Source organism: Gorilla gorilla, chromosome 8, assembly GCF_029281585.2.
Source record: "Gorilla gorilla gorilla isolate KB3781 chromosome 8, NHGRI_mGorGor1-v2.1_pri, whole genome shotgun sequence".
In the NCBI taxonomy this organism is placed as follows: domain Eukaryota; kingdom Metazoa; phylum Chordata; class Mammalia; order Primates; family Hominidae; genus Gorilla; species Gorilla gorilla.
Window position 1 is genome coordinate 117,543,764 of NC_073232.2, and position 27,695 is coordinate 117,571,458.

Here is a 27,695-nt window from a genome sequence, read left to right on the forward strand (position 1 = left end):
AGGCTCTGCTGGTCTGATCTGGAAGGAGGTTTCAGGTAGTTTGAGTCTGCTCCATGAATTATCATCATCCTGGAACCGCAGCTACCCAGGGCATGTTTTGTCATGGTGGATTGTAGAATTCCAGGTGAGGCCAGTAGAACAACCCTATGTCTCTAAGGCCTGGGCTCAAAATGGTCACTTTATTTATCTTCATCCACATTCCGTTGACTAAAGAAAATCACACAGCCAAGTCCAACCTCCATGGCTAGAGAAATAGATTCTTTCTACTCTGGTACTAGGTACTATAATTGGAAACAATAATCTGATTTACTCTGCCTATTCATTTTCCACTGCCCCATGGAGCGCTTTCACTAAATGACCTATTTGAACCCATGTCAAAGTTTTTCATTCACATATATATGGCTGGGACCTCTGAGCAAAAGTCTTGGTAATTGCAAGGTCTTTGAGTTTGATATGAGTTCCCAATGAGTGGTAGAGATGATGGAATGCCAAGTCAGGTATGAAGACTTATTAAGCAAGAGAAATGAAAAGGAGAAAAACAACATGTGTCCATTTTGTTTCCTTCTTCCAGCTGTTCGATGCATGAAACCAACAGCAAATGTCGTTTTTTGGTTCTTTGCTTATTGGTGGCTCTTCTTCACCAGGTAAATAAGGAAATGTAAACTGGGCACCCAGAATAAGGGCTGTAAGTTGGATGTTTCTTCTTATTTCTTTAGTGTTTCAAATATGTGATAAAGTTCCATGGCTCTAAGAAACCAGAAATCATTTGTTGATAATTTAGTTGCATATTTTGGAAACTGGCTCAATCTTCTGGAATCATATTTTCTGCACTTAAGTTGAAGATAAAGAACTAAGCAAAGGTGGTTTTCTTTTGATTTGGGAATTTATTTTAAAATCATGTATAATTCTTGCTATAACTTTTCGTGAGTTATACTCACCTTTTGAAAAATTTATATAAGTACCTGCCTCACATATTGAGAATGTCACTTAAGTATCTCAAAAAGAAGCAGGGGGTTTTCTTGGTCTAAGTGCCTATACTTCTTTTAGGGATTTTGACAGTTTGGAGCTTTCAAATAATGTAAAATGTCTATTATTTCTATCCTAAGCCAAAGACGAATTTTCTAAATGCATTAGTTTTTGCTTCCTAATGGGATCTGAGTTTTTCTTGTTAATTTTCTGCCCAGGTTGGGGAAGTTTCTTCCCTGGATTAAGAGAGATGAAAGAGAAATAAAGCAGTAAGAAAGTCTGAGTCAGTTGGGTCATTTGGGTAAGCCATGGCTAAGAATATAGACACTGTATTCACCATCAGCATGAGTTTGTTAGATTTCTCAGTAGTAGACTGAGGCAGAGGCAGATAGCAGAGAGTGTGGTTGGCTTTGCAGCTATTTCCATGCAGGGCTTCTCACCAGTGGTGAGGACACTCTTTGCATCAGAATTGCCTTTAAGGGAATTGTAAAGCTAATAACTAGGCCCATGGAAGCACTCCAGGGCTGTATTCTTCCAGGATTCTCATGTACATGAAAATTTGAGAATAACTGCCTTATCTGCCACTAAAATAGTTCAGGAATAAGTATTGGGTAAAAGTCACCTCCTTTGACTCCTGTTATCATAATACAAGGTACCTTAATCTACAGAAGTGAGAACAGCTTCCAAATTGGCTCATTTCTTCCTGGGCAACAGCTGCAACTTTGAGAGTCACTCAATGAGCTATCTGGGACAAAAATACACTGTGAGTTAAGGTGGTGATGGATTGTGCCTTGGAAAGAATACTGTGCTGGAAATTAGTAGATCTCTAACTTTCAGCAAGTAATTCTGGACCCAAGTACCTCATTCGTAAAAGGAAAACACTTCATGGCCTGCCTTCCTGGCTTGTTTTGATTTCCAGAGGTGTGAAAAGCACATTGCCAATTCCAGAAGTATGGCAGTATTAGGAGAACTCACATCTGCAGAGCAATAGACAGAGAGGAAAGTGACTCCAAAAGTCACAAAGCAAGGTAATACAGAGATGAAGATGGAGTCCAATGTTTATTATAATAAGGTGGGATCCTTACTATCACACATCTCCCTCAAAATGCAAAACAGATTGAACTGCATATCACTGGGCAACAGCGGAGAGCCTGACGGTAATGCCAGTCATGTGGCTCCCATATTTTATAATGTCCAGAACAGTTTAGAATCTCACATCCCAAGTACACTCATCCTTCAGTGGCTCACAGCCCTCCTCATGCCACTGCCCTCTGGACCCGCCTGTTTAGCAGCCCATGGCCTGACGCCCTTGCTTTTCCCACTGGACTGAAATGAAACTGCTCAGCAGACAGCTGCTCACCCCAGTTCTACCTGCTGGGCTGCTCATCTTTTAAAGTGATGAGCCTTATTCAGAGGGAAGAAGGCCAGAGAACAACATAAGCAATAAGGATGCCTCATCTGGATTATACCACATCCTGCCAAAATTCTCTCGTCTGCTCCAACAGTACTGCCAAAGGGGACCAGACATAACCCAACCATTAATTCCCAAAGCACTATGCATCTTGATGTTCCTTAAACTTTAATCACCATGTTCTTTACAGTAGCAGAGTGTCCTTCAACAGGCTCTTTGCATTTCTGACCATGTATCATGATGAGACGTAGGTTCATTCAGAGATGAACCAATGGAACATTGTATACAAAAAATGGGGGAGACTCTCAGTTAAGAGTTCAGTTTACTGGAGACTAAAACTTGGATCCATCACTTTTCAATTATCTGAGACTCAGAGGGGTAAAATGACATAATCAAGGTACAATTTCCTTACCTATAAATTACAAATAATGACATCTACTTTCCAAGGTTGGAATCTAGATTAAATGAGATAATTTGGGTAAAGACACAAATAATAAATTGATTCTGAGAAGTGCTAGTTTTATTGCACTGGATCTTTGCCCACATAGCACTGTCTCTGGCCTCGAGTTGTAAAAATTATCCAAGCAGTCTCACTTAGGGCTGTACCTGCAGAGGAAAAAATCCAGATTTACCTGAAGAGACATGCCTTCTCCATCAGTTCCCCTTCAGGAGGAAGATAATTTTGTTTAAAATTTACTACTTACACATTGATCCCAAAAGTCATTGCTTCTTTTATTGCTTTTTAAATAATATGACTGATCTAATGTTGCTTGGACCATATGGAAGGGGCAAGAGGTGGACTCTTCTAGTCAGAATTGCCAAGAATGCCTCATAAAGTCAATGACTGGAAGCTCTCAGTTTCTAAAACATGTTCACTCTAACCATGTGTGGGTGCCCCGGACGTAGCCATGCTAATGGGACAAAAAACACTTTGGCCTTGCTTGTTTATGTTCTTCAGCTCAGGTATTAAAAACATCATTTGCATCTCCCTCACTGTCCCTTACCATATAGTGCTTTTGTTTCGTGAGGACGTGTGCAGTCCCAGGTCCTGGGGTCACTGACTTGGGTTCCTTTGTCCACACACATTGAAAAAAATATCTGATAAACAATTACTTGTAAAAATATACCTCTTAGATAGCCAGAGATGCTAAGGGCACAGTTTCCCAGTGCCTTCCTTGAGCTGTGGTTCAAGAAGAGCTGTTCTAGAGTACATGCAAGATCCAGACTCTTTACAAAATGCCAGGGAAGACAGGAAAATAGATCATGACAGGCACACATGCCATCTGTCATTACAGCTTAGTCTCTGGGGAACAATGCTGTTTGCAGCTATTAAAAATGAACCAGATAATGTGGAGCCCTCAGTGATTTGCTCCCGAGGAAATGTGTGGTCTGTTCCCCAAAGAATAGAGACTTCCTCAGCGGAAATGTCTGTGCAGTGTCCTACATGCAGATGGCTTCTGGGCTCCAGGGATACTCTTACCACCAAAAAGGCCCCATTTCTCCTCCCTGGGGCCTCTCCCAGAAGATTCTTCCTACTGTGCAAGGTTTTTCATTGCTTACTCCCACTTACGAAGGGTTATTGCTGTCAGTAGCCCAGGAACTGGCTGCAATTAGCAGTCTGTCCAACCACAGTGCATGGGGAGAGAAAGGAGGATGCTGTGGTAGCAAACAGAGAGCAAACAGGATTGTTTTTCTTGTCACTATTCTGTCTTTCTTGGTTTCGGGGTAGACTCACCTGGGAAGCACATAATTGTCTCCATAAACAACACATCTGGTCCTTGGAGTGCCAGAATGGTTTTCTTGCACTGTCCTTCCAAAATCTTATGGTTCAATTGGAGAATTGCTGGGTTTCTGTCATTGGCAACCAGGACTTGTCAAGGGAGGAGGTATCAAAGGAAGAAGAAGGGAGAGATGGGTCTAGAGAAATAAAGTTAATCTTTGTCAATTATGAAGCTCTGCTTGACACATTTGCATTTCAACTTGTCAATTTCAGAGTCTCCTCTGTGAGGGGAAGTGCAGATGCTCCCCAGATTTCTAATCTATTTATAATAGTAACAAGGCAACTCTAGGCAGCGTGTGCTCATCATGAGCTAATCATCCTCCGCTATGCCTTGTGCCTCCTAATTAGTGGCATGTTGGTTGCCTACTGATCAAGTTGGAGCCTCATCCAGGCAATATGCGTGGGGAGGGCAGGTATGGGGAGAAGGAACACTGAACTCAGTGGAGCTCAGATCTTGGCAGGCTTTTTAATAACAGGTGGGCTTCACACCTTGTCTTGAAATCCATCCTTTTTAAAGAGGCATCCACCATGTCCATGGGTGCTAACAGGAATATGGCAAGTCTCCAAACACATGTCTCCTTTGTGTCTAGGAACTCTCCATAAGGAGATGCTGTCCTTCCAAAACCTCTTGGCTCGATGATATAGACCAGCGGGAGGCACAAGTAGAAGAAAAATAAATATTTAAATGTGCATCTGTAGCTGATAATGGGGCAAGGCCCCTTTCATTGATTTATCCATTCTTTCCTTAATAGAATATTTATTGAACACCTACTTTCTACCAGGCTCTGTTCTGGGTACTAGGGATACATCAGTGGCCGTGACACACTTAAAATAGGGTGGCCATATAATTTATCATACACACATTGGAATACATTTGGGGATGGATGAGCCACTATCAATAATTACTCTGGGAAAAGTAGCATGAAACAGGGCTGTCTCAAGCAAACCAGGAAATGTGGTCAGTCTGACTTAAAACCCAGAGGAACCATTTATCCAAAGTCAGAGATTGTGTCCATGTTCCATTTACCCTTGAATTGGCATTTTTTTCCCTTTCAAATCCTGACCTATGAGTGAAAATTCAACTCTCTAAGCCCCAAAACTATATTTATGGAGATCTCCCATCAGCTTTGGTGTCTTCTGAGGACCTCTCATGGGGGTGGTGAACCCCAACATACTCAGAGGTCAGTGAGCACAAATTGAGATGGTTTTTGAAAAAGTCTTTAAAATACTGTATCAAATAGCGTTCTTAGTTGCAGAAAATAGACACTGATCCTGGCTAGTTCAAACAAAAGGAATTTATTACAAGGCTATCGGGAACTCACAGAATCAGGTTTGAAACACTTATCTTGGAAAGAGGCAGAAGCCAAGATAGCTTTGGAGGGATGAGAATCAGGAAGATTAGGAATATTTTTCTAGCAGACAGCATCTTATCAGACCTTTCCTCTGGGATGAATGAACTGCAGTCATCTCTTCTACCTTCATGTTACTGAAGATTAAAAATTCCAGGTAGGTTCCCATAATGCATAAAGTTTAGCTCCCATGCTCACTGCGTGTGCAATGAATGTTACAGGCTGCATTGTGTTCCTCCAAAATTCGTGTGTCAGAACCCTTAACTCCCAGGGCCTCAGAATGGGATAGTATTTGGAGAATAGGTCTTTCATAAAGTGATTATGCTAAAATGAGGTCATATGGGTGGGACCTAATCCAATGACTGGTGTCTTTATAAGAAGAAGAAACTAGGACACAGACAGGTACAGAGGAAGGTCATAAAAAGATACAGGGAGAAGATGGCCATCTTATAAGCCAAGGAGTGAATTTAAAACTTCTAACTTCCAGAATTGTGATGAAATAAATTTCTGTTATTTAAGCCAGCGGTCCCCAACCTTTCTGGCACCAGGGGTGGTTTTTTTGGAAGACAGTTTTTCCACAGACAGGGGGCAGGGGTGGGGGAGATGGTCTCGGTATTGAAACTGTTCCACCCCAGATCATGAGGCATTAGTTAGATTCTCATAATAAGTGCGCAACCTAAATCCCTTGCATGCGCAGTTCACATTAGGGTTCATACTCTTATGAGACTCTAATGCCACCGCTGACCTGACAGGAGGTGGAGCTCAGGTGGTTATGATCATTTGGCTGCATTAGAGTCTCATAGGAGTGTGAATCCTATTGTGAACTGTGCATGCTAGGGATCTAGGTTCCTAATAGGCTAGGGACTGGTATGGGTCCGCTGCCCCGGGGGTGGGGAATAGCTGGTCTATAGCACTGTTATGACAGCCCTAGCACACTAAGCAGTGAAGAAAACGATTAGGGAAGAAATCCCTAACTATTGTTCTGGCTTTTGAAGTAGTAGTAGAAGCATTTGGAGTTACTGTTCCTCTTATACAACATATACTATAGGAAAAGTTATCTCTCCTATTCCCTTCTAAGGAAATAAGTGAATGGTATGAAGGCAGAATGGATGCTGGACAGAGAATGAATGTCCACTACAATAATTCCTCAAGTGATTTTTAAAATCACTGTTCTTTGAGTATTTGTTGAGCATAAACTAAGAAACCAAGTGGCTGGTACTATGTTAAATGTTGGAATTTCAGATATGAATACAAAACTTCATTCCTGGTCTGGTGGAACTTCTTACTATTTAAGGAACATTCCTGTAAGTTGTTTTCAATCTTCTATCACACACTCTTTTGGGAGACAAAGTGCTTTAATAATTTAGGGAAAGGTAACAAAGAGAGGAAAGGAATAACTCTTTTATTCCCCAGAGGAAAAGTTGTGGTGAAAGTTAAGGAAGAATTCTCAAAGGAAATTTCATCTACACTAGCTATTTTTAAATGTTGTAATTTTCTCACACTTTTTTATTCCATCTAGAATAGTCCTTTCCCCTTCTCTCAGGAAAAATAATGGAATGCTGAAAGTTGGAGAAGGGACAGAACTGGAGGTTTAATGGGGATGGGGGAACAGTCAGAAATGAGCTAGAAAGCTGCTAGTCTGCAATGACAAGGTATTTATTTTCTATGTCATTTCAAGTTTTTAAAAATAAGCACATATTCATTTCATAGTTATCTGTTAAAAAAGAAAAGTCACGTCAGATGTTCATAATGGTTCTCCAGGTCTTGTGGATTTTAGGGTATTGCCTTAGAGTTCTTTTAATAAACTTTTTAAGAAACATAATGATATTGCTCTGCAATACTGATTATTAAGCATAGTTAACACAGGCACATTCATAGGACAAAGACAGACAATAATTTCAAGAGAGCTTATAGTAGTGTAATATCTGCTAGAGGATGGTTTATTGGTCTTTATAAGTGGAAAAAGAAACTGTAATTTGTTCGGTCCTTCACAATAAGTATTAAAGATACAGGAAATCATTACTCAAGATTCTTGGCAAAGAAAATGGCTCTAATGTTGCTCTCTGCTTCTCTTTTATCTTTCTCCTTTCACAAAAGCAGAGAAACTTTTTTGGTTTAGTAATTTCGCTGGCAATGTACCATCCATAAATAATTGCCATTGTTAACAAATGTTGGAACAAAACAACACCAATTAAGGTTTTAAGTGGTTATCAAACAAGGCAAGAAATTCTGCATAAACTGCGAGGTGAAGAACTTAGCTTGGGGAAAGCATCCCTGGTGCTGAGAAAATATTTTAAACAGAAGGGAAATTTTCCAATAAAATTTCTTCCTTCGACTTTAGTACCTACTTGACGCTCTGGTACAAGGTGATGGCTAGGGATTCAGGTTTGGAATTCTGGAAGCCTCGGACTTGGAGGACATGGAATGGAAGGTGAGCAGGCTCAAACTAGCCCCATCCACTTTGGAAAATGATCTACTCTTAAATTTTTTCCATTTCCAATATGTGCTTTTTGTGAGTGTTTATTGACATGTGGTATAACCTTTCTTCCTTCAGATGAATTGTCTCCAGCTCTGAGCTCTCAGAATTAATGTCATCACTCCCCACCTCACACTCATCAAGGGCTTTTCATCTCCCTTTGGCGACAGGAGCATGATGTATAATATGAATTTCTCCTTTGAAGGGCTAGAGATCTGCATTCAATTCCAGTTTCTGCATTTATTAGCTGTATGGTCTTGGATAAGTCTCTGACCTCCCCAAGCCTCAATTTTCTCTTTTGTCCTTGTGAAGAAAATAAAATAATAAATATAAAGCTGGCCAGGCATGGTGGTCCATGCCCTTAATCCCGGCACTTTGGGAAGCCAAGGTGGGAGGATCTCTTGAGGCCAGGAGCTCAAGACCAGCCTGGGGAACATAGCAAGACCCTATCTCTAAAAATATTTTAAAATTAGCCAGGCAAGGTGGTGAGCACCTGTAGTCTCAGCTACTCCTGAGGCTGAGGTAGGAAGGGTCACATGACCCCAAAAGATCAAGGTCAGCTGTGACCACACCACTGCACTCCAACCTGAATGACAGAGAGAGACCCTGTCTCTAAAATACATTAATAAATATAAATAAAAATATAAAGCATTTGAAGTATAACAGATTCCGCATCAGTAAGCATTTCCTCCACCCCCACCCTCCTTCCATGCTTTTCTAGGCAAGTCTTTGCTTGGGCCGAAGCAAAGCAAGGTTCAGACCCCAAGGCATCCTGTTTGCCCCTCAAAAGGGCTCTACTCCAACCCATCCAACAACCCAGTGGTGCCTCTTCTCCCTCCTATAGGAAACAATGAAACAAATTTTGAAAAGATAGTCCCTAAACCAACCCCATCACCCCCACTAATATTTACACCTGTTCTTTTGTCAAGTCTCAGAGAAGAGCCACAATACCAATAATTTTGTAGAAGCAAAATTAGAGCCGGGACAGTGTAGGAGACAAGTGGCTGGCCCATGATGTGGCTGGTGGGCTGCTGGAGGATGAATGCCAAATTGCTAAATGCAGCCATCCCTGCCAACTGAACATCTCCTTTTCTTTATAACAAATATGACACCATGCAAGGTCCTCCCTCTCCAAAAGCCTATCATTAGCTTTGTTATTATGGTTATTATCAACAATGTGGCAATTTCCTTGCATCTTTTAGGATCTTTCAATTATTCCATGCTTCTTTCTCATCCCCTTTTTTTAAGTCTCCCTGACACCCTCAAATTCCTCCCTCTTTCTACCCCAAGTGCCACAGTTTCATTTCTTTCCCCCTCCCAAATTGTTTTCTGTGTAAAAGGATGGCAGTGACAGGAACTGAAACTAGCAGAATCTAGAATCTCTCTGATTGAGGGGAAAGAAATGTTTGTATATTATTCAACGTTCTCCACATTAATCATCTGAAGTTTCATTTTTGACTGAAGTCTTTTCTTTATCTTAAAGTCACTGACATAGATATATATCATGAAGTTAAAAAGATTGAATTACATCCTGTCAGCTACCTGCTAAAATGCATGGAGCATCAAAGCCCCAGCTCATCTCTGGATGTACCAACTGTGGTATTTTACCTTTGGGTTTTTCTTTTCTTTTCTTTTCTTTTCTCAGTGAACACACACTAACAGGGTTTATCTCTTCATTGTGATGTAGGAATGATTGAAAATATTCTCTGTATTGTTTGATAAAAGACCTTTGCCAAAAAAGAGAACAGTTGTCATGTGAGCACATTTCCTAGTGGTGTTGAGATGTGCTTGAGTCAGGTTTAATGGGATGTGTTTGAGCAGCGATGTTGCCTGATGAGTCCAGGGCAGGAGCTTCTGTGTGAGGTCATGGGCCCCAATGGACTGTGGAAGCTCCCAAGTTTCAGTGCAGATTAGATACACAGCTGACCTTGTTTCCTGATAGCTGAGGTACCTGGGCTGGGGACATCCTGGGGGTTCATCCACCCACCGTGTTGTTACTACCTGAGAGTGAACAGCAGCTAAAAGCCTGCATTAGTTTCCTACAGTGCTGTGGCAAATGACCACAAACTGAGTAACTTAAAACAACAGAAATTTATTTTCTCATAATTCTAGAGGCCAGAAGTCCAAAGTCAGGGAGTTGGCAGGGTTGGTTCCATCCAGAGTCTCTGAGGGGTAATCTGTTTCATTTCTCTCTCCTGGATTCTGGTGGCTGCTCGAGCTTCTCTGCGTTCCTTAGCTTGTAAATGCATCACTCCAGTCTCCACCTCCATCTTCACCTCACCTTCTCAGTGAATTTTCCCTTCCTTCTTATAAACATATGTGTCAGTGGATTTAGGGTCCATCCCATTAATCCAAGATGATCTCATCTCAAGTTCCTTAATTATATATGCAAAGATCCTTTTTCTTTCTCAAATAAGAAGACTGTCACATTCATGTTCTGTATGGTCATATCTTGCGTAGGGTCACCATTTAACCCACTACACAGGCCTATCCCAGAAAAAAAGTTAAAGAAAGATACAGGCAAAAGGATAACAGTTGAGATAAGCAACATATCTGTGTGGATTCCGCAGCAGCTCTCCCAATACTTAGCTGTTAACACGCAATGCTAGGCTCCATGCTCCATGTATTTTCCTTCGCTCCTCCTTTCCCAAGGAAACTTACCAGGCCAGGACTGTGGGTTAGAGTGAATCTGGGCTGTCTGTTACGGGATTGTTTTTGTGGTCTGTGTTTTGTAAATTACTATTGTTAGGTACCTTCAGTTATATAAGCCCTTTAATCACACCAGCCTACGGACTGATTATTAATAAATTTCCCACTGATGGCGCTGCCCCCACTTCCACCTGAAGGAGAAAAGAGAGTGATCTGATTTCCAGTTTCTAGGACCCAGGTGGGGCTCCCTTTGCTAGTTATAGGATCCACCCTGCTGCCATGCTGTGGCCATCTCTCAAGAAAGAAGGGAGTTTTCTTTCATATGCCCTCTTGCAGGTTTCTGTGTTTTCATAAAATAGACTGAGCCATTAGATCCCATGATTTTCAGTGGTGCTTACAGGAGAGGAGAGGCTGGTGAAGAGGCCTTATAAATATCCAGGCTGGGTCACACGCTTCACTCAGGTTTCTCAAAACATTCTGCATTAGGGTTAGCGGTCCAGGTCTTAGGAACAGGAATGCGGCAATTTGTTTTCCTTTGTCTTTCCTCTTGGGACTCTTGGGAACTTCATGGATAGGTGTGTTTGAGACAAGAGTGGAGCAGTTTTGAGTACCTTGGCCTCTCCTAAACCATCTTCATTCTCTAAAACCCTACTGTTGCTTCGTAGGAAATGCATATTGAATTTAAATGGCTTTATTTATGTTCATCTAATGGAGGAAAGCAATTTCATGCAACTCTCCACTGCTCAGGACCAGTTATTCGGGAGTTAACAAAACGAGAAATGATAGCCAAATTTAAAAGCTAGAGAAGGGTGTGTGTTGGGTAGATGGAAAAAAACCATGTGGGAGACAAGTGAGAGGAGAGACAGGCTGAAGTGGCTGACAGCCCTCTCCCCAGCATGACACACAGTTTACCATTGCTTATCCTACTCTAGTCTCTCTCCAGAATGGGCCACATGCTCTGCCTAGATGGACCCTAGGTCATTCTGGTCTCTGGACTACCTGAGCCTGGAAATGTCTCATCTTTCTATCCAGCTAAATCTCAACCACCATAGAATACACCCAGCACAGATGTGGTTCCCCACCATGCCTTTTTTTTTGTTGAGTTCAGCTCAATTCTTATCACCTTTATTTACTTCTTCCAGTATTTGTTTGCTATACTACCTGTATGCTTGCTATCACCATTTAAGCTTTCTCATCTTTTATCATGTGAGATACAGAGCAATATAGCAGAAAGGACACAGATCTTGAAGTTGGATATCCTAAGTTCTAGTTGCAACTCTTCTCATATAATCTGGCTTACTTAGGCCAGTAATGCAGTCAACCTGGGCACATTTCCTTTTTTGTAAAATAGCAGTCAGTACTGAAAAGAATCGACATCTGCCCTGCCCACCTTATCAGGTCATTATATGTATCAAATGAGATACACTATTATGTAATGAATTTAATATACAAGCTCAAGCTGCCACAATGAGTTAAATATGAAGGCAATTCCCTGATTTCTCTCTTTACTTATTGTTACATTCCTTTAATGACAGTGGCGCACCCAACACCAGCATCTGTGAGTGTTGGGTGCTAATGTTTCACAGCTCCTGCCCCAGAATAGTCCCCATCTCTCCTGCAAGTAACCCCAACTCCTTGACAGGGCAAGTCTGCAGCATAATTCATGCTCCAGAGTTCCTTGCCAGACAAGTCAAAACTGAATGCAACCTGGGACTACATCCTTGTTCCGCTCTTTCTCCCCTTCATCCTTCTCTCTTTCCCTTACACCACTCTCTTAATAAGTGCCCTGGCCAGGCGCGGTGGCTCATGCCTGTAATCCCAGCATTTTGGGAGGCTGAGGCGGGTGGGTCGCCTGGTGTCAGGAGTTCGAGACCAGCCTGGCCAACATGGCAAAGCCCCGTCTCTACTAAAAATACAAAAATTAGCTGGCGTGGTGGTGGATGCCTGTAATCCCAGCTACTCGGGAGGCTGAGGCGGGAGAATCATCGCTTGAACCTGGGAGGTGGAGGTTGCAGTAAACCGAGATCATGCCATTGCACCCCAGCCTGGGTGACAAGAATGAAACTCCATCTCAAAATAAAATAAAATAAATAAAATAAGTGCCCTACATGCCCCAAATCACTGTGTCAGGCTGTGCTTCTAGGAAGCTTGACATAAGGCACCATCCTGCAGTGGTCAGACCACAAAACAAGGATCCCTTCTTCATCCCTGTGATTCAGAGTGTCTTTACAGACTGAAGAGATATAGGACAATGTAAGAGATATAGACAGCTTCCCCCTCCTCACTGTAATAATCTGAAGAAACAAGAAAGGCAGCTCCCGCAACCACCCACAAACACGAACAGCTGAGTTTCACAGTGCGCATCTCCAGCAACGAGCCAGAGCAGAGGACTCTGCAAGCCTAGGGATAGGCAGGGGTTCTTGCAGCTCATGAGATACAGAGACATGGATACCCCTGCCAAAGCCAGAACACCATGGCATGCCACAGCAATGGGCAGCTCTCACCCCTGCAGGAATTTTCTTCCATGGCTGCTGAGCTCCCAAACTCAACAATGATCATCATCCGCGCAAGCTTAGCTTTCTTGAAAGTGGTTGTTTAGTGGGAACATCTGGTGTGTGAATGGAAGGCCTATTTTTTTTTCTCTTTCTTCCCTCCAGTCAACACTAAAGTGAATACTTTCGAAAGCTGTCCTGCTTCCCTCCCAGAGATGGGAGAGCTGCTTCATTATTTAACTCTGTGTTTCCATCACTGCACAAACTATTTCTGTGCAGCCCTTGGCAGCCTGGAGGGGATATAAGCCACAGCTTGTGAGACTTTCTGGATAATTAAAAGTTTCCAACATCTTTGTTTACCAAAGAAAACACTGACATATTACCTTGTTCAGTTACATATAATTAAGTATGACCAGCTCACCATTTTCAACAATTGCTGTAAGTATTGTAGACCTTCCTTCCTTCCTTCCTCCCTCCCTCCCTCCTTTCTTTCTCTTTCCCTTTCTTTCTTCCTTTCTTCCTTTCCTTTCTTTCTTCCTTTCCTTTCTTTCTTTCTTTCTCTTTCTTTCTTTTTTCTTTCCTTTCTTCCTCTCTTTCCTTCCTCCCTCCTTCTTTTTCTCTTTCTCTCCTTCCTTCCTTCCATCCTTCCTTCTTTTCTCTCTCTCCCTTTCTCTTTCTCCCTTTCTCTCTCTTTCTCCCCTTCTTTTTTCTTTCTTTTCTTTCTTTCTTTCTTTCTTTCTTTCTTTCTTTTTTCTTTTTTCTTTCTTTTTTCTCTCTCCTTCCTTCCTTCCTTCCCTCCCTCTCTTCCTCCCTCCTTCTTTCTTCATTTTTTGCTGTAATAGGCCTGAATATTAATTAATATTTACACACACATATTTTTATTTTTATGTGTGATGAGATAAGGACATTGAATATCTACTCATGCATTATCCTTTATTTGATTCAATTCCACATTTTCTAGGTTGTTCTATGCAACTGTTCTTCCCAAAGAGAACAGCTACTCTGAGGGTGATGAGTGAAAGTGTAACTTACACTGTTGATTATCTTGCTATTGCCAATGATATGAGTTAGTTTGGATAAGAATATGTAAGCATGATGTTTCCTGCATAGTGTCATAATGAAGACCATGGAAATACAACTGGACCTAATCCATTACCTCTGGCTGGTGACCTTGGCAAGTTGACTTAACCTCAGTAACCTTTAGGTTTTTTGTTTGTTTGTTTGTTTGTTTTTTAATCACAAAATGTAAGTAATGGGCCAGGCACGGTGGCTCACACCTATAATCCCAGCACTTTGGGAGGCTGAAGTAGGAGGGTCGCTTGAGCCCAGGAGGTTGAGGCTGCAATGAGCCATGATTGAAACACTGCACTCCAGCCTGGGCCACAGAGTGAGACCCTGTCTCAAAAAAAAAAAAAAGGAAATAATAATAGTAGGTACTTTATGGTACTATTTAAGGATTATGTGAGATAATTCTTGCATCCTACTTAGCTCCCATTTACCAAATCCTAATCTAGGTGCCTCAAGTCTGTGCATTATTCTTGCTTATTGGTTTTGGGCCTCTTAATAGGGAACAAAATATGTATTTTTTAAGAATTAGCCATGCCACCTCAAGATATTCCTCTTGAGAAAACCAAGAAATAGCATTCAGACTGTGGCCTTGTAGCAGAGAGAAACCAACCAGACTGTCAAATGGGCTAGTAGATCTATACTGTCTGAAGTGGCGAACCAATGATTCTAAACACAGATAAGCTGCAGATACTCTGTGGCCAGCTATTTGAGACTGAGCTTCCTTGATTAGCTGATAGAAAATCAGGCTGCCCTTCAATTATTGCAGAAACACTCTACCGCCAAATTGTGACGTTAGGTGCTGTTTCTAATTTTCCCTTTTTCCCTTTTTCAAGGACACCTTACTTAGCAAACAGAGATTTTTTTTTTTTCTATTTTCCACTCAGAGAACTGAGGACAGGGAAGATAGGGCCTTATTCTCTGTGCATCTGGCATAGAGTAAGTGTTTAGTAAATGCAAATGTAATGTCTGGGATAAAATCCACGTCAATGTTAAGGAGGGCTCTTTTGTTGTAATCAACTGAAACCTTGAGTAAATTATCTTTACATTTGACATTGTCCTTAGTGTCCAACTTTCCAGTTCCAAAGTTCCAGTTCTTGTAAGGCTCAGCTGTAGGCTTAAACACTCTATATCTCTCAGGAATCATGTGGTCATCTCTCTACTCTGATTTTTTCTTCCTGCCTATCCATATGCTCTCTATTTTTATTTGCACTTCCAGCGCATGCTGGAAGGAGTCAAGCTAAAAGTCCCGGAGTGAAGTTTAAGAGAGAGGTAATCTGATTATTTCAGCTTGTCTTTGTAAGCCAGCAAGTCCCTTTCCAGATTTTGAGATGACCATCTGTTGAATAGTTGTCCATCCTCAGCTCAGCTGGCTAAGACCTGGGTAGTAGAACATCATGGTACAGAGTTTGACCACACCCTCTCCATATGCATGCAGATGAGGCCACCCCTCTTGGTTGGGATGGGGTGGTTACTGCCAAGTAGGCAATGTAATGTCTTTTTCCTCCTCTTCCACAAACTTGCTGCATATTTTATGAATTAGAAATGAGCAAAGAAAACATTCTCTCTTGGAGCTTATGTTCATGGGGTAAGAGCAGGGCACTCCCTGAGCATGAAATTTAGATTCCCCTCTGAGCAGAAAGCTAGAAAGAAATTCAGCATATGGGAAATGAAATTAGCCATCTGTAGAAAAACCTATCATAAACGATAAGCAGATGAACTTCCAGGTTCAATGATTTGGGAGCCATCAGTCTCAGGGGAGCATGGTTGCTCAGCAGAGCTAAAGCTGTTGCCTTCTTCATCCTCCATGTGAAAAAGGAATATGCTAACAGAAGGGCATATCCTGCATGAAGAAAAAAAAAATAAGAATCCACGGGGTGAGGCCTGGAAAAGGAAGATTCAACTTTTTTAAGAAAGGGGTTCCCAGTCAACAGACATGCACTCTCTGGTCCTGTATCCTTGTAATCTCCAAAACATATCCTATTTACTTCTCACCTTTCTGCATCTGACTTCATTCCCCATCACTCTTGGAAAATGCTTTGTTCACGTTTATCAAGGATTCATCCCACCCCAGCCACCGAAATTCCTGGACACCTTTTAAACTTCGGTTTTAAAAGATTCACGTAGCAAAGTGGAACACTTTCTTCTGGAAATTTATTACACTTTTCTTGTTAAATTTCTTCCTTATACTTCAAACCTGAGTCATTTAAATCTCTTCCAGGGCTTTTTTCCTCCATTTTTCTCCTCCACTAACCATTGGAGTTTCTTTCTTTCTTTCTTTCTTTCTTCTTTCTTTCTTCTTTTTTTTCTTTCTTTCTTTTTCTGTTAAGCTCTTTTCTCAATCCTCTGCTTTTATCACTCTCTCCAAAGCTAGCTTCTCTATCCCAAGACTTTATCCTCTGCTTTTCTAACAATCCCTAAACTTAAATACAAAATTTAGAAGCCAAGGATGCTAAAATCTTTCTCCTGGTCCACATATCCAGCCCTCTCTGCCTCTACCCCGTGATGTGCTGGTAAATCTTGTACAACCAGCTGTCATGGGAAGAGGAAAGAAAAGCCCTAGTTTGAAGTTTGTCAATTGCCATGGTGTAAAAATACTGACTATGGCTGATACATCAACCAGCTTACAAAATTCCTGAAAATTTAACAACTGGCTCTTCATAGCTGCTGTGAGCGAGCTGTGGCACAGTACTACCTCTCCTAGAAATGTCCTCTTAGCTAACCCACAGATACCTCAAACTACATAGTCAAGGCTGGGCTTCGATGACTTGTGTGTCTACTTTCCTCCCAGTTAGGAATCTGAATCATAGCACTAACAGCATAATCACCATTATAGCAGGGACCTTGCTGATCTCATTCACTATGGTTTTTTTTTTTTTTTTTTTTTGGAGACGGAGTCTCACTTTGTCACCCAGGCTGGTGTGCAGTGGCACGATCTCGGCTCATTGCAACCTCTATCTCCCGGGTTCAAGCAGTTCCTCTGTCTCTGCCTCCCGAGTAGCTGGGACTACAGGCACCTGCCACCACACCCGGCTAATTTTTGTATTTTTAGTAGAGACAGGGTTTCACCGTATTGGTCAGGCTGATCTCCAACTCCTGTCCTCAGGTGATCCACCTGCTTTGGCTTCCCAAAGTGCTGGGATTACATGCGTGAGCTACGGCGCCCAGCCTCTCATTCACTATCTTATCCTTAGCACCTATAATGATGCTGGCACCTAGCACACTATAACACTATACACATTTATGCAATGGATGAGACATTATGCCCAATATTCCACTATTCTACCTTGTTTTCTGAGCATATTTTGTCTTTTAAGTAATAAATTAAACTTATTTATCAGGTTCCTGTGCATTTAGCAAATTCACTCCTGATGATGGACAAAATTGATTTTTTTTCTTTTTCTTTCTTTTCTTCTCTTTCTTTTTTTTTTTTTTTTTTTGAGGCAGGGTCTCACTCTGTTGCCCAGGCTGGAGTGCAGTGGTGCAATCTCGGCTCACTGCAACCTCCACCTCCCGGGTATAAGCGTTTCTCATGCCTCAGCCTCTGGAGTAGCTGGGACAACAGGCTTGTGCCACTATGCCTGGCTGTTTTTTTTTGTATTTTTATAGACATGAGGTTTTGTCATGTTGGCCAGGTTGGTCTCAAACTCCTGACTTCAAGTGATCCACCTGCGTCGGCCTCCCAAAGTGCTGGGATTACATGCATGAGCTACCATGCCTGGCCCAACAAAATTTATTTCTGAACCTAAAAACTGAGAACCACAACTGCACCGTAGGAATTTACCAAGGGCCTATGCAGCCAGACAACTCCTACTATTGTAATGCCCAATAAAATGTTCCAAGGATAATAGATGTGAACATGTTTGCTGAAGTGCTAAAATATAGGAAAGCATCATCATATTCAAACCACTAAAAGAGGCTGGGTAATCTACTGAGGTGCCTGATAGTGTGGAAGGTGCGTGGGTTTGAGATATTTCTAAATTTGTGTTCAAATTCTAGTTTGGGCAGTTATGAAGCTTGCAGCTTTGGGTGAATTGTTTAACCATTGTTTGGTTAAACTTAACTTGCATTGTGAGGAAAGGAATGATGTATGAAAAACAGCTGGTACATAATAATGGCTCAAAAAGATAGTTTATATTATTAATGATGGAGAGAAAAGTAAATTGTGTTGGTTTCTAGTAGATATAGATTTTAATCTTAATTCCTACCAAAAGTCCATGAATGACCTGTACATAGTAGGTAGTTATATATTAACTACTCATTGAATAAATGAATGCATGAATAACTGGAAAATAAAGTACTGAGAAGTTAAATAATCTGTCCTACTCAAGATGCAATGAAATGCTTTTCTGGAGGATAAAGATTGTTAGGAAGATGTCATGAGGCTACCACAAACGATATCATATGAGGACCCTTATATCTGAGTTACCTGTTGATCTGGCTGCCAGTGACAGAAAAGAGACTAAATCCTCTTTGTTCCCCAAACTGGCATAGATTCTGTTAGTAGAGAAAGTGTTGAATCCTCTGCAGCTGACTTTTCTCTATGCCAGGGCCGAAGCACACTGCAGGAGTGATGGAGGCCAGTGTGCATTGCTGTGCTTTGGGTGCCTCTATCTGGAGGAGACAAATTCTCTTCTGCATTGCCAGTTCCTACATTTCTGCCCAGGCATCTGATATGGCTTCATGAGAGCTCCAAGCTGGGAAGCTGGCTCTGCAAGGCGGAAACACCAGATAGAAAGACCTCTAAGTGGACCCTGGAATAAAAAATTCAAAGGATGTAATTAGAATAATTTTTCTCCTGTCCCAGATGTGATAAACTCATCTTGCTAACTGAGGCTGGCTAGAAAATTCCTCAGGGGATTTACTTTATCTTTTAAACCAAAGGAATCCTTGAGATTTGACTATAGCCAACCCTATTGGCCACTACTAACACACTAAAAAGCAGCAGTTGATAACAGCAGGGATCCAGATATAAAGTCATCTAGAATCTTTAGGAACTGGGTGTTGAACCGTAGAAATCCCCCTGGCTTTGCAGAACCTGGTGCTAGCAAACTAATTATGGCTGAACAACTTATGACAAGGTGGGGGAAGGCAGTCAGCCACAGCCAAACAGTCCTTTGGAAGGCTGGTTTTCTTCAAATCTTATAAGACAGAGAAGGAAAGTTTCTCTTTCCCCGCAGCATGTCATAGATACACAAACTTGGATCATTCTGTGGCAGAATTCTATTTATTTCAGGGTGTCCTTCTGGCTTTTGTGATATTCCTGACACATGAGACTTCAAGCTGTTGGGCCACAGCCAGGCCACTCTGGCTGGAAGATGTGCTTTGTGGGCCATATAATTGTTTAAAACACTTTAGGGAGGCATCATTGAAGTACAATAAGCTGCACATATTTAAAGTGCACAATTTGATAGGTTTCAACATATGTATACACCTGTGAGACCATCATTACAATTAAGATAATAGGTATTTTCATCATGAGTTTTCTCATGCCCATTTAGAATCCATCTCTCTCTGTCCACCCTATCCCTAAGCAACTACTTACCTGCTTCTGTCACTTGTAGATTTATTTGCATTTTATAGAACTATATGTAAGTGTAATCTTACAATACATACTGTGTTTTTGTGTGACTTCTTTTACTTAACATCATAATTTTGAGATTACATAATTTTGTTGTATGTATCAGTAGTCCATTCCTTTTTATTACTGAGAAGAATTCCTTTATTTAGGTATACCATACATATCACGTGGTATACAAATAAAATATGTATTAGCCCACTCAATTGTCAATGGGCATTTGGCTTTTATTTTCTGCTTTGAGCAATCACAAAAAAAAAATCTTCCATGGACATTTGTGTACAAGTCTTTTATGAACATATGTTTTTGATTGTCTTGGGTAAATATCTAGCAAGAAAAGAGCAGGGTAACAAACTATTTATATATTTACATTTTTAATAAACTGACAAATCAGTTTCCAAATTATACTTTTTTGCTTTTCTGCCAGTAGTGTATGAGAGTTTCCCTTGTCCATGATCTCCAGCTCTTGATATGGCTGGTCTTTTACATTAGAGCCTTTCTAATGCGTGTTCAAAAAGATTTCACTGTGTTTTAATTTGAATCCTAAAGACAAATGATGTTGAACATCTTTTCATCTTTTTATTAGCCATTTGCATGTCTTCTTTTTTGAACTACCTGTTCAAATCTTTTGCCCAAGTTTAAAGCTGGGTTGTTTCTCTTTTCACCATTTATTTGCAAGATTTCTTTATGTAGTCTTGATACAAGCCATGTGCGTGATATGTAAGTTGCAAACATGTTCTCCTGGTCTGTGGCTTGCTTTTTCATTTTATTAATTGCGTATGTATCAGTTTTGTGTCTTAGCTAAGAAATCTTTGTCTAACCTAAGAAACAGGCTCTGTTTCTTTTTCTTTTTTGTTTTTACATGTGGATACCAAATTGTTTCACTATCATTTGATGAAAATGTTATTTCTTCTTTCTTTTTTTTTTGACAGAGTCTTGCTCTGTCACCCAGGTTGGAGTGCAGTGGCACAATCTCGGCTCACTGCAACCTCCACCTCTCAGGTTCAAACGATTCTCCTGCCTCAGCCTCCTAAGTAGCTGGGACTACAGGCATGTGCCACCACATCCAGCTAATTTTTGTATTTTTAGTAGAAATGGCGTTTCACCATGTTGACCCGGTTGGTCTCGAACTCCTGACCTCAGTGGATCCGCCCGCCTGGGCCTCCCAAAGTGCTGGGATTACAGTCATGAGCCACCGAACCCAGTGAAAATATTATCATTTATTAATTGAAGTTGTCTTAGCTTCTTTGTTAAAAATCAATTGACCACATATGTGTGGTCTGTTTCTGGACTATATTCTGTTCCTTTTGTCTATGTCTTGATTACTGTAGCTTTATTATAATCTTGAAATCTGATAGTGTGAGACTTCCAACTTTGTCTTTCTTTATCAAAATTGTTTGGGCTGTTTTAGTTCCTTTGCTCTTTCATATCAATTTTAGTATTTTCATGTCTACATGATGAGATCTGCATTAAATATATTTACCAATTATAGAAGAATTAACATCTTAACAATATTAAACCTCCAATCCATTAATGTGATTTATCTTTTTTGTTTTTTAAGTGTTCCATGATTTGTTTCAACATTTTTTGTAGTTTTAGCATAAAATATTGTACATATTTGGTATTTTATCGCAATGTGTTTTATATTTTTTGTGCTTTTCTAAGTGATACTATATTTTATTTCAATTTCCAAATGTTCTTTGACAGTGAAGTTTCATATGTAGCTTCTGTGTAGATTCACGGAGGTCCCTTCTGAATATAATTCCCCTTTTGTCTTTGATATTCGATGCAATAGATTCCAGCCACTTCAGCTGCCCCCAATTCTGATTTCTGCTTCTTCACCTTGGCATGTCTGCCATGGCCTGTTTCATTTCAGCTCTTTGTACCACGGTCAGGAGATTATCCCCATGTAGAAGGCTGGGCAATTGTGGGTCTCAAATTTTTAGTTTTTCCACTCTCAGGGATCACATTCTTATGCTGTCTGTTGTTCAGTGCTGAAAATACTGTCTCATATATTTTATCCAGTCATATAGGTATTTATGATTGGAGAGCTAGTTCGTATCAGTTACTCCATCATGGCTGGAAGTGGATATTCTTCCCATAGTTGATTTAACCAGATATCTATTAATATTAATACTGTTTTCGATCTTATTTTTTACTTGAAGTGTGGCAATGAAGGTCTTATAAGTATGCCATTTGGCACATATATAAATGTGTCTGTAAGATAAATACATAGAAATTGAATTGTTAGGAATGAGCACTTTAAAATTTTTAGCAGATTATTGACAAATTACTATACAGTTTATAATTCTATAATCATCATAAGTGGATATCTGTTTCCTAGCTCACTACAGCAGTTTTTTTGGTCTTTGCCTAATGGAATGAACAGACAATTCATGGAAAAGGAGAAAAAAATTTCTCACCAGTGTTTGAAAAGATGATCTATCTCATCCATAACACTTACAATACTCTAAAGATACCATTTCTCACATTTATCAGATTAGGAATATCATGTGAGGCTTTCTTATAAAAGTGAATCTGCAATCTGCATATCGATGCATAAAGAGTAAGCGAAAAATGAAAAAAAAAAGAAAGCAAAGTCTAGGCAGATTGAGGGAATGGAAGTCCCGTTTTCCCCTGTCATTTGCTGCTAATGGTTACCTGAGAGGAACAGTAACCACAGCCAAAGGGTCCTTAAAACTTCTATAGGTTGCTGCCAAAGTTGGACTCCTCACTTGGTACCATTGTTCTTTACTGCATTCCAAGAACTGACTTGTGTCACTGGCATCGCCATGCACAAATGATGGATTGCCTGAACTGCTTCCACCAACATAAAATCTGCAGAGCAAAAGCAAAACCAAGTCCTGGGCCAAACTCTTAGCACACTTTTAAATTACCCCATTAAATCTTGTGCAGGACTGTGGTGAATTCACTCCATTCTTGGCAGCCAGCTGCTAGGAGGAAGAAAACCTGTAGGGATTTAAAAATTGAGTCTTATTTTGGACTGGGGAGTTTGGATTTTTTCCACCTCTTGGTTTTCAAGTTCCCTCACAGCCATTCTACATGTTAAGTCCAAGAGAATGCAATCAAGTTTAAAGTCATGATTTGGAATGTAGACAGTCATTTAATTAGATCCTAAATGTAGATATGCTTTGACAAATATCCCTATTTAGATGAGGATGCCCAAATTAAAAAATATATATTTTTTAATTTTTATTTTAGGTTCAGAGGTATATGTGCAGGTTTGTTATATAGATAAGCTTCTGTCATGGGGTTTGGTGTACAGATTATTTAATCACCCAAATATTAAGCCTAGTGCCCATTAGTTATTTTTCCTGATCCTCTCCCTCCTCCTCCCCTCCACTCTCTGGTAGACCCCAGTGTGTGTTGTTCTCCTGTGTGTCCATGTGCTCTCACATGTGTCTCATGTCTTTATATATCAACTGAAATAATAATACTATATTATAATACATATCTTATATGATTGTGTTTTAAATTATTTAATTCATTAAATTATTAGTTCATCAAATTATTTAATTCATATAGAATATTAATGCTGATGTATTTGTTGGAAAGTATTGTCATTACATTTGTGATCATTATTTTGCTTTTATAACCATGAGTAGATGCACCTCAGAGAATGGCTGCAAGAACAGAGGGAAGATGCCAGTTTATAGATTAATTAGTAAATTAATCAAAGATTTTGATTAGAAACTACATCCTCACTACTTTGTTAGCCTAAGATTCTGAGACTTGTGGAATCTGTGGTCTATTTAAAATTCAATGGATAACGTATGTGAAAGTCCAATAAAAGAGTGAAAGTGTCGGAAGAATGTTGGTTACTGTTATTATTAATAGTTGACAGTTCCTTTTTTATGCTACACAAGACGTTTGAAATATAAATATCACCATACAATTCTCTGGATGATTCTGTCTAGACTACACACACATACATATACATGAAAGTGCATATATATAATACAATTATTCGAAGACACTATAGCCTAATGGCCAAGTGCTTTGTTTTTGAAGTTACACAGTTCTGAGCTTAACTCCTTTCTCTGCCACTTACGAGTAATGTGACCTTGGACAAGTGACTTGACCTTGCAGAACTCCAGATGCACCATCTATAAAGCCCTCTAGGATTGTTTTGAGATGTCAATGAGATAAACTATGTCAAGTCCCAGTATATGAAGTCCACAGTGCCTAGCGTGTAGTGTTTTCTCAGTGAATTTCCCCTGAAATGCTGTTAGCTCTGTGGAGCAGGATCACTATGTGATGGGTTTTATATCAGCGGGGTGATTTATAACCTAGAAATATACACAGGGGTTGTGCTTAAAACATCTTGCTGGGCAGAAGAATGAAAATGATTGCTTTCTGATAATGCATACTCCAGACTGTAAAATTCTATGAGTTCATGGGTAAGAGTAAAATGCAAACTAAGGTAGTGAGTGAAGTCTTTCAGAGAAGTTGGAAGAACTAAGGTGAGCCTTCAAGACTGAGAAGGATATGAAGAATTAGAGAAAAGGAGCAAGAATAATGGAGACAATGCATTTTGCTTTAGGAAGAGAAAATCCAGAAGACTTGAACAACCTTACATCTCTGGCTGTGATATGGCTAAACAGAGCAAACCAGACATTGTTCAATCATGCCATACTCTCTTACTCCATGCCCATGGAAAAATAAAGTAGGAACAGCAACAGCAAGCCCTACTTAGACATCGCTCCATGAAAATCTAGCTTCAGAGCTGCTTTGCCCTCTTGCAAAAATATCTCCATTGTAGTCAAGTCAGAAGCTTGAACCTCATCAAAGATGTTTAGATTGTGAATGAAATATTGGTGGGAAGAAAGCATATGAAGTAAAGTGGATAAAATCCTGAATGGAATGGCCATCAATGAGTGACTCATCACTCATTGCTTGGAGACCTAGTAAATCTCCCACCTCTATTTCAACTTCGTCAACAGCAAAATGGAAAAAAGTAGTATCTGACTTACCTCCACTGAAAGTCTTTTTAAGTATTCAGGTGTAAAATCACTTTGGAGAATTAAAACTGCTTGCAATTTTACTGAAAATGATAGTTCAGGGAAGTAGCATTGTGTCATTTAGGGAAGAGAAATAAGAATTGTTGTGGTTAGCACATTTTACAGGTGATAATGCTGAAGAAGTAGCTGCTTTTGCTCTGTTTCAATGGTATTTTAGATCAATGTGAAGTCCAAAAGGTTGGTACAGACTCTGTAGCTATTTCTGGATATTTAATTGCGGAGGGATCCCTTGTGGAAAGCTCAGGTCTCTTTGAAACAGCCATGAATAATAACATTAGTAATGTGGTCAGTATGTGGATTAAAGATGCCCATAATTCTCTGATATTTCTCTCATAAGAGATCGACCTATCTATTCTCTCTCTTTGAATCTGGGCTGGCCTGTGACTCCTTTAATCAAGCAAATAGAATTATGGTGACATGTGCCTTTTCTAGCTCTAGTATTCAAGAGAACTGGAAGCTTCCGTCTTAGGCTTTTGAAGTCCTGAGTCTCCAGGTAATAGTTCGACTATGTTGCTGGAGAGACCATCTGCAGAGGCTCAGACATTAGATGAAGAGGTACTCGGCTGAGTCTGCCTTTCCATCTAACTCTGCCAAGGGACTGAGCTTGTAAATAAAGCTAGCAGACACTTCAGTCTGATGCAGCCACCCCAGCTGAACACAACAAAATGACACCAGTCAATATCAGGTGGAGCAGAAGAATTTCCCGGCTATTTTCATATCCCTTACCAACAGAATTATAAAATGTAATGAAAGGATGATTGTTTTAAGACGTTAAATTTTGGGATAGCTTTTTTTAAAAAAAACAGCATATTTCCATGAGTAAGGTGCATGCATAGAAAGTCACATGGCAGAATTAGGGGAAATGGTGGACAAAAAAGGTCAACACACTCACAATTAGTAATGTCGAGCCGTCAATGAAAAGTTTATTGATGAAAATCTAAGTGCAAGGTTGATTCATTAGTACTGAATATCATTTACAATGACAAAAGAGATAACATGTTGTATAATTCTAAATTCAACCAATATCCATTTCCAAAAATATTTTACTAAAATTAAACTTGATGTGTCATAGTGTAAGCAGTATCTCATGTCTAGATTCTTCTTTCAGAGAAAGCCAGGTGCAGATCTTTAAAAATGCTTAGTACTTAATGTCTGCTAACTTTACCACAACTTGCACCTTGGAAGCTGTACACATTTTAATTAATTAAGCCTCACAATGCCTCTGTGATGGCAAAAAGAAATAACAAGGAATCATTTTACCCACTACTGAAACGTAGTCACCTCTTGGGTTGAACACAGCAGCTGTTTAGCAGCTGTAAGGGAATCCTGAACTATCATTCTGGGCAGCCATGCTAAGGAGGATAACGTATCTGATTGAAATTGCAAAGGAAATTTGAGCAGACATGATGCAATTACCTGAATTGGAGCCCAGCCAGCTCACCAGGGCTAAGTGGCAAGGAACTCAAGCTGGGGAGCTTACCTTCTGCATATTTCACAGATTACTGGGGATGTTCAGTGCCCTGTGTGGACAATAATCAGAGGCTGTGGAAGGCTGTCATCCTGAACCTGCATTACATCTCCCCTGAACACATCTGTTTCTAGAACAATACGGTCATTTGGTTAAAGATATTTGAGAACATAGGCTCATATGGACCTAAACCATGCCATTAAACCTTAAAACTGCTCATCCTGACATACTTCAAGGCACAAATATTTTACTGTCTAAAAAAATTGTAAGAAAAATGTCATGAAGAGGTGCATAAAACTCGTGTATTCTACACTGACAATATACTTATAAATGTGAGGATATTTTTTGTAATGGATGAATCTAAACTTGACTTTTATTTTCCATTTTGTTGATAACATTTCTCCACATTTTGTTCTGGAGGAAACACGGCACTTGACGAAATGTCTCTAATGTCCTTGGAGTGTTTGTATTGAATTCTAGTAGATATGCTTAAGAGTTTCTAAGTAACAGGTTAGAAATTAAACTATTACCAATTTGTCCTTAAGAAACTAAGAAATATTGCCAACAAAAACATCCCTAGTCAAAATAATCCAATTAAAACACCATCAGCACACACTATGCCCGAGGCCTGTGCTGTGAACAGTGACCAATGAAAAGAGGAATGAGATGTGGCTCCTGTCACTGGTGACTGTGGTGTAGCTGGAGATGGGGACTTGTACAGATACCTGATGCTCACTTAATGGTCCTCACAGATGCTTACAGTTCCAGCCATCTTTGAAGATGCAATTGAGTGACCATCACCTCCAGAAGGTCTTTCCAGATCTTCAACTTTGGATTTAATCTATTTTTCTTCTGTTTCTCTTTATACTTTGTTCCACTTATCGCAGTCTATCTTGATTTAGAGTTAATTGGTTACATACATATTTGTTTATCCCCACTATCATTGAAATTCATTTAAAAATGTTTATTATATATTGACAAATTGTAGTTGTAGATATTTGTGGGGTACAAAGTATTGTTAGGATTTTTTTAATATAATGTGGAATGATTAAGCTAATTAAAATATTTATCACTTCAAATATTTAACTTTTTTGGTGATGAGAACATTAGAAATATATTCTCTTAGCAATATTGAAATGTACAGTACTCAATTATTATTATTCAGCATGCTGCACTATGCATTTCAAAAAAAAATCAGACTTCAAGATGGCTGAATACAGGTATCTGGTATTCACTTCCTCCACAAAGAAAGAATCAAAATAGTGAGTAAATAATCACACTTCTAATAGATCACCCAAGAGAGAACACTGGAATTCAACAGAAGTGACAGGAGACACCTAAGACAAGGAAAGAGAGAGAAGCGAGGCAGCCTGGCTGGCTGGGATTACCTAAGAACCTGAAGAGGCTTCCCAATGTGGA

The 27,695-nt window shown here is 40.0% G+C and overlaps 1 long non-coding RNA gene across 1 annotated transcript; it reads left to right on the top strand.

Moving 5' to 3' along the window:
• The first annotated feature begins 6 nt into the window (after positions 1–6).
• On the top strand, positions 7–27,695 carry LOC129524836 (uncharacterized). Its single transcript, XR_008668757.2, has 3 exons — positions 7–124; positions 572–644; positions 27,566–27,695. It is a non-coding gene; the product is annotated as an uncharacterized lncRNA (long non-coding RNA).